This window comes from Oncorhynchus gorbuscha, linkage group LG08 (assembly GCF_021184085.1).
Source record: "Oncorhynchus gorbuscha isolate QuinsamMale2020 ecotype Even-year linkage group LG08, OgorEven_v1.0, whole genome shotgun sequence".
Classification (NCBI taxonomy): domain Eukaryota; kingdom Metazoa; phylum Chordata; class Actinopteri; order Salmoniformes; family Salmonidae; genus Oncorhynchus; species Oncorhynchus gorbuscha.
The window spans coordinates 71,930,664-71,941,334 of record NC_060180.1 but is presented as its reverse complement, the minus strand read 5'-3'; the positions used below and the strand labels follow the sequence as shown (position 1 = coordinate 71,941,334).

The window sequence follows — 10,671 nt, the reverse complement described above, 5'->3', positions numbered from 1 at the left end:
AGCGTTAACCACTCTGCCATCAAAAATTTCGGCCATCACAACTTTCTCAATTAGCTCACACAAAGACAAAAGTATTCTGAGCACTTGAATCACTGGACAAGTCCATGTCTTAAAGAGATTATCCATATCAAGTCACCAAGGATATGTTAAAAAATACTGGTTTGTCATAGAACTGCGAACAGATTTCAACCCTGCGCAGGAAGACAACATTGGATTTCAAGTCCAAAGCGTTAACCACTCTGCCATCAAAAATTTCTCTGTTATCTTGCAGTCCTTAACAGCTCGACTATCTCAGAACCAGAAGGATCTGTTTTGAAGAGCCTGTTTAACTCTTTGTCTTGGAAGATATACTCTGAGCACCTGAATCAAAGGACAAGTCCACGGATTAAGCACATTATCCATATCAACTCCACAATGACATGTTGCAAATAAAGACTGGTTTGTCAAAGCACTGTGAGCAGGGTTCTAACCTGCGCGGGGAGACCCCATTGGATTTCAAATCCAACGCCTTTACCTCTCGGCCATCACAGCTTCTCCTATTACCTAAGATGCCTTAACCAGTCCGCTATCTCGTTCTGTCCATTTTACCTCTAAAATTACCATATTATCGCTATTGAAGAGCCTACTTTTCAAGCAGTAGGAATCTAAGGAAAGTGATGAGGAGAAAGCAGAAGTGGGCTATATGCTTCGAGCAAGGTAACAACATGGGTGGGGAGACCCCATTGAAATTCAGGTCCAACGTCTAAAGAACTCGGCCATTGCAGCTGTTGGAATACAAGTAAGGGGATTGGGATTTGGAAACAGACATCAATATATATTCTGAGCACCTGAATCAAAGGACAAGTCCACGGATTAAGCACATTATCCATATCAAGTCACCAAGGATATGTAAAAATATTAATGGTTAGTCATAGCGCTGTGAGCAGGGTTCAAACCTGCGCGGGGAGACCCCATTGGATTTCAAGTCCAACGTCTAAAGAATCGGCCATTGCAGCTGTTGGAATGCAAGTAAAGGGTTTGGGATTTGGAAACAGACATCATTGGTGTAAAATGGTAAACTTGATGGCCCAACATATTGATCTTATTACGCCAAATCTCGTATTAACCACTCGGCCATCACAACTTTCTCAATTAGCTCACACAAAGACAAAAGTATTCTGAGCACTTGAATCACTGGACAAGTCCATGTCTTCAAGAGATTATCCATATCAAGTCACCAAGGATATGTTCAAAATACTGGTTTGTCATAGAACTGCGAACAGATTTCAAACCTGCGCAGGAAGACAACATTGGATTTCAAGTCCAAAGCGTTAACCACTCTGCCATCAAAAAGTTCTCTGTTATCTTGCAGTCCTTAACAGCTCGACTATCTCACAACCAGAAGGATCTGTTTTGAAGAGCCTGTTTAACTCTTTGTCTTGGAAGATATACTCTGAGCACCTGAATCAAAGGACAAGTCCACGGATTAAGGACATTATCCATATCAACTCCCCAATGACATGTTGCAAATAAAGACTGGTTTGTCAAAGCGCTGTGAGCAGGGTTCGAACCTGCGCGGGGAGACCCCATTGGATTTCGAATCCAACACCTTAACCTCTCAGCCATCACAGCTTCTCCTGTTACCTAAGATGCCTTAACCAGTCCGCTATCTCGTTCTGTCCATTTTACCTCTAAAATGACCATATTATCGCTATTGAAGAGCCTACTTTTCAAGCAGTGGGAATCTAAGGAAAGTGATGAGGAGAAAGCAGCATTGGGCTATATGCTTCGAGCAAGGTAAGAACATGGGTGGGGAGACCTCATTGAATTTCGGGTCCAACGTCTAAAGAACTCGGCCATTGCAGCTGTTGGAATACAAGTAAGGGGATTGGGATTTGGAAACAGACATCAATATATTTTCTGAGCACCTGAATCAAAGGACAAGTCCACGGATTAAGCACATTATCCATATCAAGTCACCAAGGATATGTAAAAGATAAAATGGCTTGTTATAGCACTGTGAGCAGGGTTCGAACCTACACAGGGAGACCCCATTGGATTTCAAGTCCAACGCCTTAACCACTCGGCCATCACAGCTTGCTATGTTAACTACCAGGCCTTAACCAGTCGGTTATCTCATTCTGTCAATTTTACTTCTGTAAAGACGAGACTGTCTACTGAAGAGCCTATTTGAACTGTTTTTCAAGGAATACATATTCTGAGCACTTGAATCAAAGGACAAGTCTATGCATTAAGCACTTCATCAATATCAAGTCACCAATGCTATTTTACAAATAAAGACTGGTTTGTCAATGCGATGCAAGCAGTTTTAAAAACTGTATGGGGAGACAACACTGGAGTTCATTTGCAAAGCTTAAACCACTTGGCCATCGCAGCAGTATGAATCTAAGCAAAGTGATGAGGAGAAAGAACAAGTGGGCTATTCGCTTCGAGCAATGTTAAAACATGGGTGGGGAGACCCCATTGAAATTCAGGTCCAACGTCTAAAGAATCGGCCATTGCAGCTGTTGGAATGCAAGTAAAGGGATTGGGATTTGGAAACAGACATCAATATATATTCTGAGCACCTGAATCAAATGACAAGTCCACGGATTAAGCACATTATCCATATCAAGTCACCAAGGATATGTAAAAGATAAAATGGTTTGTTATAGCGCTGTGAGCAGGGTTCGAACCTACGCAGGGAGACCCCATTGGATTTCAAGTCCAACGCTTTAACCACTCGGCCATCACAGCTTGCTATGTTAACTACCAGGCCTTAACCAGTCGGTTATCTCATTCTGTCAATTTTACTTCTGTAAAGACGAGACTGTCTACTGAAGAGCCTATTTGAACTGTTTTTCAAGGAATACATATTCTGAGCACTTGAATCAAAGGACAAGTCCATGCATTAAGCACATTATCCATATCAAGTCACCAAGGATATGTAAAAATAATAATAAATGTTTTTAAAAAATGGTTTGTCATAGAATGGCTTACTGAAGAGCTCAGTGACTTTCAACGTGGTACCGTCACAGGATGTCACCTTTGCAACAATTCAGTTTGTCAAATTTCTGCCCTGCTGTCAACTGTATGTCCTGTTATTGTGAAGTGGAAACATCTAGGAGCAACAGCGCCTCAGCTGCGATGTGGTAGGCAACACAAGCTCACGAAATGGGACCGTCAAGTGCTGAAGCGCGTAGTGCATAAAAATTGCCTGTAACACTCACTACCAAGTTCCAATCTGCCTCTGAAAGCAATTTCAGGACAATAACTGTTTGTTGGGAGCTTCCTGAAATGGGTTTCCATGGCCGAGCAGCTGCACACAAGCATAAGATCACCATACACAATACCAAGCATCGGCTGGTGTGGTGTAAAGCTCACTGCCATTGGACTCTGGAGCCGTGGAAATTAATTCTCTGGAGTGATGAATCACGCTTTACCATCTGGGAGTCCAACGGACAAATCTGGGTTTGGCGGATGCCAGGATAACTCTACCTGCCTGAATGCATAGTGCCATTTGAAAAGTTTGTTGGAGGAGGAATAATGATCTGTTTTTCATGGATCGGGCCCCTTAGTTCCAGTGAAGATAAATCTTAACACTGCAGCATAAAATTACATTCTAGATATTCAGTTATTGCAGCTTGTTTGGTAAATATTTCACACGGCTGTGTTGGCTGAATGGTTAATGTGTTGGACTTGAATCACTGAAAATTTGGGAACTTGACGGCATCACATGTTGAGCCTATCATTACAAAATCTATAGATTCTATACAAAGCTGTGAAGGTTAGCCAGATTAAACTTCCAGTCAAAAAACAAGGTATGGAGAAGTGCTCAAAACTAATGCACTACTGCACAGAATTCCTGCAATTTTTCAGACATTGACAGTGACTTCATATCTACAATTCTTTGGATCACAATGGGACACTTTTTCGGGTTTGAACTCTGTGTGAACTCAATGTGACCTTATCACAATCTCAGTGCCTTCACAACAGACCCCCTGGAACACACCTAGTGTCTTCCCGCATCCTATGCTTCTTACCCTTTGGCAGATAGATCTGTACCTTGGAGAGTAAAAAACATTGCTACTGAAATGAAAACCAACTGCTCCCCCAGAATTACAACCATCTTCAACCACCTAGGGGAGTCTCGCCTCAAGCTTCCTGAACTCCTGCAGAGACAAAGTGGCTGCATCTGGACACAAGCACCTTGGCTAACTCATCAAACCCTGCAAACTATACAACTCAAATGTCAGCATGTCCGGCCAAGAATTGAGGTTAGGCCTGTCAGCAACCATTCATCTCACCCTCAATCCCACCTCCTAAATAGCAACCCCAGTCACACAGTCGAAAACAGAATGGTATTATGTTCAGTTTGAGCAGTAAATACTATTACAAGACTAAATACATTTTTATTCTGTGCGAGTTATTATTTTGTTTACCTTTTTTTGTATTATGAATCATCAGTTTAATGGTTTATGGGTTTTGTTGTGGTAATTGTCATAACACACCAACATATCCCCAGTTCCTGTTGTATTAAATGCCATAATCCTAACTTTAATTAAATAATTATGACTTAACATATCAGAGGTACAGTATTTATAATAATAATAATAATATATGCCATTTAGCAGACGCTTTTATCCAAAGCGACTTACAGTCATGTGTGCATACATTCTACATATTTCTTTACTCAAACTCAGCCTCCCCTAACCGGAGAATGTACTGAACTCACACTATGGATGTGTAAAGTACAAGGTAAGCAGCTTTTAAAAAATAATAATCATTTCAAAGTGCTAGGGATACAGTTTTGCACAGTTTTATGATGGATGTTTTTAATGTTTCACTGATGATAAGAGGCAAAGGGAAATCATGTCTTAGTCTTCACAGGAACCCAAGCAATTATTTCTGCAATATGATGATAGCCGGTATGATGGGCAGGGTGTGAAATGAAATCATTAGAAGCCATAGTCCCCACTGTGCACTCAAAGATTTGCTGGAGACAGACAAGTCACAATTATTCCACTCCAACCTCTGTCGCAACTCTTGTTAAAACATGTTAATACTTCTATTCATTAAATACAATACTGAAGTAGTGCTTGAACTGTTATTGTGGGATTACTATTCTGCCCTACCAAGCAAAAAGACAGTAACTGCCCGTGGAATTGAGAAAAAAATGGTTTTTATTTACCTTGGTTTCACAGTAACTTTATGCAGTTACTGCTAACATGACCCACATTTTCTCCACTATACATTAGAGACAGGATACTTGTCCACATGATTAAGCATGTATTTAATGTAGCAAAAATGTCATGAACTAATTTTCAACCAAATGAGGAGTTACTGCCTTTTTGCTTGGTAGGACAGTATTGCTGTGCTAGTTGTGTGATAATACTAGTGATTGTAGTAGTGGGTAAAACTACGTAGCGTGGTAGTAATGATGAAAAATATTGGAAGAGTATCTGTGTAGTAAATTGACCTCATCCACAGGAGAAAATCTGTGAAGTAAAGACAGAGATAATAAACTCTTCCTATGCACACGTTCAACTCAAAGTGCAGCAATCCCCAAAGTAGCTTCACTTTTAAAATCAGTCGGAGCAACAGTCTTAAATTCGTAACTGGGTCATTGTGAGTTTTTGTTTTGTGGGCACTTCATCACTCTGTGGGGAGCGTGTCAATGATGACCATAGGGCCTGCGTCACATGATTTACAAGGATGATAGCGGTGCATGTGATAATACTAATAATAACGTTTTATTGGACATTTAAGTAGGTCAACCTAAACAGAGTTATTCCGTGTCAGACAAAGGGGGGCCTTCAGAGAGCACAAACAAACACACTCATCCATCAAACCCATACACCCTGAAGTTGAGCCGCTGTCCTCCGCTGTGGAGATATAATTTAGGTGCGGAAATGGCTATTGACTTGGCATGAATGCATTTTCATCCAATTCAACTTTTCACTGTCAGTGTGAAGGTGCAGATGTCAGATCTTAACTTGACCACTCTTTTGTTGCGTAGAATTTTTCTGATGCATCAAGAAATTCAAATGAGCCTTGTGATTTGCCAAAAATGTGTCCGTTTTCTTTCTCTCCATTCGGGGGCAATTAAGTCATTGGGATCAGGGCTCGCTATCTTAAAATAATGTTCTCTCTTGCTCGCTCAAACGCTGTAGACCAAGGTCCTATTACTGCAACATTCAAATGTACAAAAATGTATTTGAAATTCATACATACACATCAACAACCATCGTTATATATAAAGTTGAAGTTGGAAATTTGCATACACCTTAGCCAAATACATTTAACTCATTTTTAAACTACATTTAAACTACATTTTTTCACATTTCCTTCCATTTAATCCTAGTAAAAAATTCCCTGTCTTAGGTCAGTTAGGACCATCACTTTATTTTAAGAATGTGAAATGTCAGAATAATAGTAGAGATAATGATATATTTCAGCTTTTATTTCTTTCATCACATTCCCAGTGGGTCTGAAGTTTACATACACTCAATTAGTATTTGGTAGCATTGTCTTTAAATTGTTTAACGTGGGTCAAACGTTTTGTGTAGCCTTCCACAAGCTTCCCACAATAAGTTGGGTGAGTTTTGACCCATTCCTCCTGACAGAGCTAGTGTAACTGAGTCGGGTTTGTAGGCCTCCTTGCTCGCATACGCTTTTTCAGTTCTGCACACACATTTTCTATAGGATTGAGGTCAGGGCTTTGTTATGGCCACTCCAATACCTTGACTTTGTTGTCCTTAAGCCGTTTGGAAGTATGCTTGGGGTCATTGTCCATTTGGAAGACCCATTTGTGACCAAGCTTTAACTTCCTGACTGATGTCTTGAGATGTTGCTTCAATATATCCACATCATTTCCCCCCTCATGATGCCATCTATTTTGTGAAGTGCACCAGTCCCTCCTGCAGCAAAGCACCTACACAACATGATGCTGCCACCCCCATGCTTCACGGTTGGGATGGTGTTCTTTGGCTTGCAAGTCTCCAAACATTATTATAGCCAACAGTTCTAATTTTATTTCACCAGACCAGAGGGCATTTCTCCAAAAATTACTATCTTTGTCCCAATGTGCAGTTGTAAACTGTAGTCTGGCTATTTTATGGAGGTTTTGGAGCAGTGGCTTCTTCCTTGCTGAGTGGCCATTCAGGTTATGTCGATATAGGACTCGTTTTTACTGTGGATATAGATACCTTTGTACCTATTTCCTCCAGCATCTTCACAAGGTCCTTTGTTGTTGTTTCTGGGATTGATTTGCACTTTTCCACCAAAGTACGTTCATCTCTAGGAGACAGAACGCGTCTCCTTCCTGAGCGGTATGACGGCTGCGTGGTCCTGTGGTGTGTATACTTGCGTACTATTGTTTGTACAGATGAACGTGGTATCTTCAGGCGTTTGGAAATAGCTCCCAAGGATGATCCAGACTTGAGGAGGTCTACATTTTTTGGGCTGATTTCATTTGATTTTCCCATGATGTCAAGGTAGGCCTTGAAATACATCTTCAAGTACACCTCCAATTGACTCAAATGTTTCAGGATGAACAGGTAAGTGTTCCAACAGTGGAACAATAAAAACCAATGTTTCAATCATGGTACTAGTATGCAAATCTGACACATTTCATCATAGAATGTAATTGACGTCAAAAGTAAAAATTTTGTTGTTGAATTTTAGCTAATCTGAACCCTTTTCCTAACCTTAACCTACTCCTCCTGACTTAAATCTCCTAACCTGCTACGAAAAGCAATTTTTGACAAAAGCTGTATCCCTTCTAGACTTGCTATATAGTTGACACTGCAGCTACTTAGATAGCTTAGATAGCTTATCCAGCCTATCTAGTGGCAATATAATGTGATAGCTAGTTAGCTATTGCCACACACATCTGATTAATATATTTACTCTTTATGCCAATGGCAAGGTGGCTAGTTGGCCAACAAACAGAAATCATATGGGGAGCTAAAATCAGGAATATTTCTTAGGCTGGTGCTCAGCCATTTCATGAAGATCTGGACAAGCGGTTATTGTGCTGACGTTGCAATTTGGAACTCGGTAATGAGTGTTACAACTGAGGACTTTTTACGGGCTACGCACTTCACCACTCGGCAGTCTCGTTCTGTGAGTTTGTGGGGCCTACCACTTCGAGCCGTTGCTGCTCCTTGACGTTTCCACTTTACAATAACAGCACTTACAGTTGACCGGGGCAGCTCTAGCAGATCAGATTGCAGCCCAAAAAAAGTAACAGACACATCTCAACATATACGTTTACACTTAGTGGGAGTACATTTTGGTGTGTTTAAACTTCTGACTGATATTGTACATTTGCATAAATTTGTATAAAACTTTCCATAAACTCTTGAGCTGTTCAAACTAGAGACACCAAACCAACTTTCAAATGTTCAAGCAATCCTAACTTCAAATTATTAAAAACATTTTTATCCACTATAACTATATACATTTGCATACATTAGCATAAATTAACTCACTAACAAACATTCACATGTTCAGGCAAACCCAACTTCAAATTCTTAAAAACTTGTATCAACTATAAATCACCAACAGTAACTCTTCAAGCTTGAGACACCGAACCAACTTTCACATGTTCAGGCTATCCTATCTTATCATAACCAATCAACCAATCAATCAACCAATCAATCAATCAATCAATCTTTCCATCTACATCTACATACTATTTAAACTATAACCAGTACCATTATTAGTGCAGTCACTACCACAACAATAATTTATTTCACAAACCATAAATACTTTAAAACAAACTACCATATTTTCTTCAGGAAATGTACTTTCCTTGTTTTCAATTACTTTCTTATCTGCCTTAAAGGCAGAGTTTACCAGCCCAAGACAGAAAGTAGAATTGTTCAGACATAATAACACAATGATAACCCTAAATTACAATGCATGAGATTGTTGTGTGATGTGCCCCTCACTGTCTGAATGCTAAAGCGGGGGTCCTCAACATCAAAACGACAACTTAGAGAGGCCTCTTTAGAGGTGTGGTTGAGAATAACTCAATCTCGAGAGTTCCTTGTAAAAGTTATGTAGTGCACTATTTTTGACCAGGGACCATAAAGCTCTGGTCATAAATTGTGCCCTACATAGGGAACAGGATGCCATTTTGGTGCCAAAGTCTCTGCAATAGTGTGTGATTTCATATTTTTATGTTTGAATCATTTTCATTTAGATTTTTAAGGTTAACCACATTACAATGGTTTTGAGATACACAGATGATATTGTGATATTTGTAGAAATATATATTTTTTCTTCTTCAGGATTTTGGAAATTCTCCCATTTTCATATCAGGCGACCCCACATGGGGCCACTTCCCCTAGTTTGGGAACCGCTGGTTTAGGCTGGCATTCTGTAAGTTGTTTGGAAGGTAAAGCAAAGAAACTGTATAACGTGGCATTGTACATATATTGTATAGGCCTACAGTGACAGAAACAAAGGAGTATGCTCTTAGGAATACGTGTCAGTATTACAAATATCCGCTGAGAAACAAACGAAAACCCTTTCTACTCAGCCGACGCACTTTCCACACCGTCAATTATTTATTCATACCATGGGGCAGCCTACATACTTCAGGTTCAGCAAGAATTGTTTCGCAAATCGAAGGAGACATATTCTATTTCCACCCCTGAGTCCCCCCCTACAACACATTAATTTCATTTTGTGGCTAGGCTCCTAGGCTTCTGCAGTGATAAATCTAATTAACAGGTCTCGGAGCCAATGTCCGCAACCATTTTTCCCGCGGTTAAACTTGCACTCTGACAGGACATCCGCCTGAACACGACGACTCGTGGTTTTGAATTAGTACTCTCCAGCCAGTGAATCAGGGGGTTAGGTGAGGAAGCTAATGAGGTGGAATGGGAGATGTGATTATATGTATAATTCACTCACCGTAATGGGCAGTAACTCGGGGCATTGTGTATGAGTGATGCATGGGCGAGAAACAGGCAAGGGACAGCTCTCTTTATGGAACCAAAATCTAAGTAGTCAAATACATAGGACCAGGTAGCTATGGTAGACATAATGCAGCTGTATCAAATAAGTATGTTAAATCTATTAGGGCCTGTTTCAGAGACACAGATAAAGCCTAGTGCTGTACTAAAATGTTATTTCAGTGGTGAATCTCAATTGAATTAGCTGTTTAGTCCAATACTAATAATTTAGGGGTGCTTATATTGATCCTGTTACAAACTTGTACAAGAGTGTAATGGAAATGTGTTTCTTGCATAACCCATCTCCGCCTGAGACACCCACAGGGAGGGAGGTCACCAATGCCCAGTGCCCCTGGAGCAATTGGTGTTAAGCGCCTTGCTCAAGGGCACAGCAACAGATTTTTTTCAACTGTTCAGCTCAAGGATTCAAACCAGTGACCTGTTGGTTACTGGCCCGGAGCTCTAAGCTTAATTCATCTGTGTGCAGGGTAACCGGGAGTTTTAAAGATATATTATTAAAACTAGTTGGGAATAAAGACAGGTCCGGGAAAAACATACAGCAATGGAATCTTAATTATGAGGGCATTGTTTCATTTCCATTACTCTATATGGGACTTAATCAAGATGAGTGGCAGTCACTCGAAGGCCCTATTTCATATTGAATTGTTGGGTGGAATTTGTCACCTTTCTTAGAAATTCACCCCCCCCCCCCACCCCGCCACAG

At 40.4% G+C, this 10,671-nt stretch overlaps 4 non-coding genes across 4 annotated transcripts; all 4 read right to left on the bottom strand.

The window, feature by feature from the left end:
• Positions 1 to 449: 449 nt before the first annotated feature.
• trnas-uga lies at positions 450 to 531 on the bottom strand. Its single transcript has one exon. It is a non-coding gene; the product is annotated as a tRNA-Ser (tRNA).
• Positions 532 to 1,529: 998 nt separating this feature from the next.
• On the bottom strand, positions 1,530 to 1,611 carry trnas-cga. The gene has a single exon. It is a non-coding gene; the product is annotated as a tRNA-Ser (tRNA).
• Positions 1,612 to 1,994: 383 nt separating this feature from the next.
• Positions 1,995 to 2,076, bottom strand: trnas-uga. Its single transcript has one exon. It is a non-coding gene; the product is annotated as a tRNA-Ser (tRNA).
• Positions 2,077 to 2,654: 578 nt separating this feature from the next.
• On the bottom strand, positions 2,655 to 2,736 carry trnas-uga. The gene has a single exon. It is a non-coding gene; the product is annotated as a tRNA-Ser (tRNA).
• Positions 2,737 to 10,671: the final 7,935 nt, after the last annotated feature.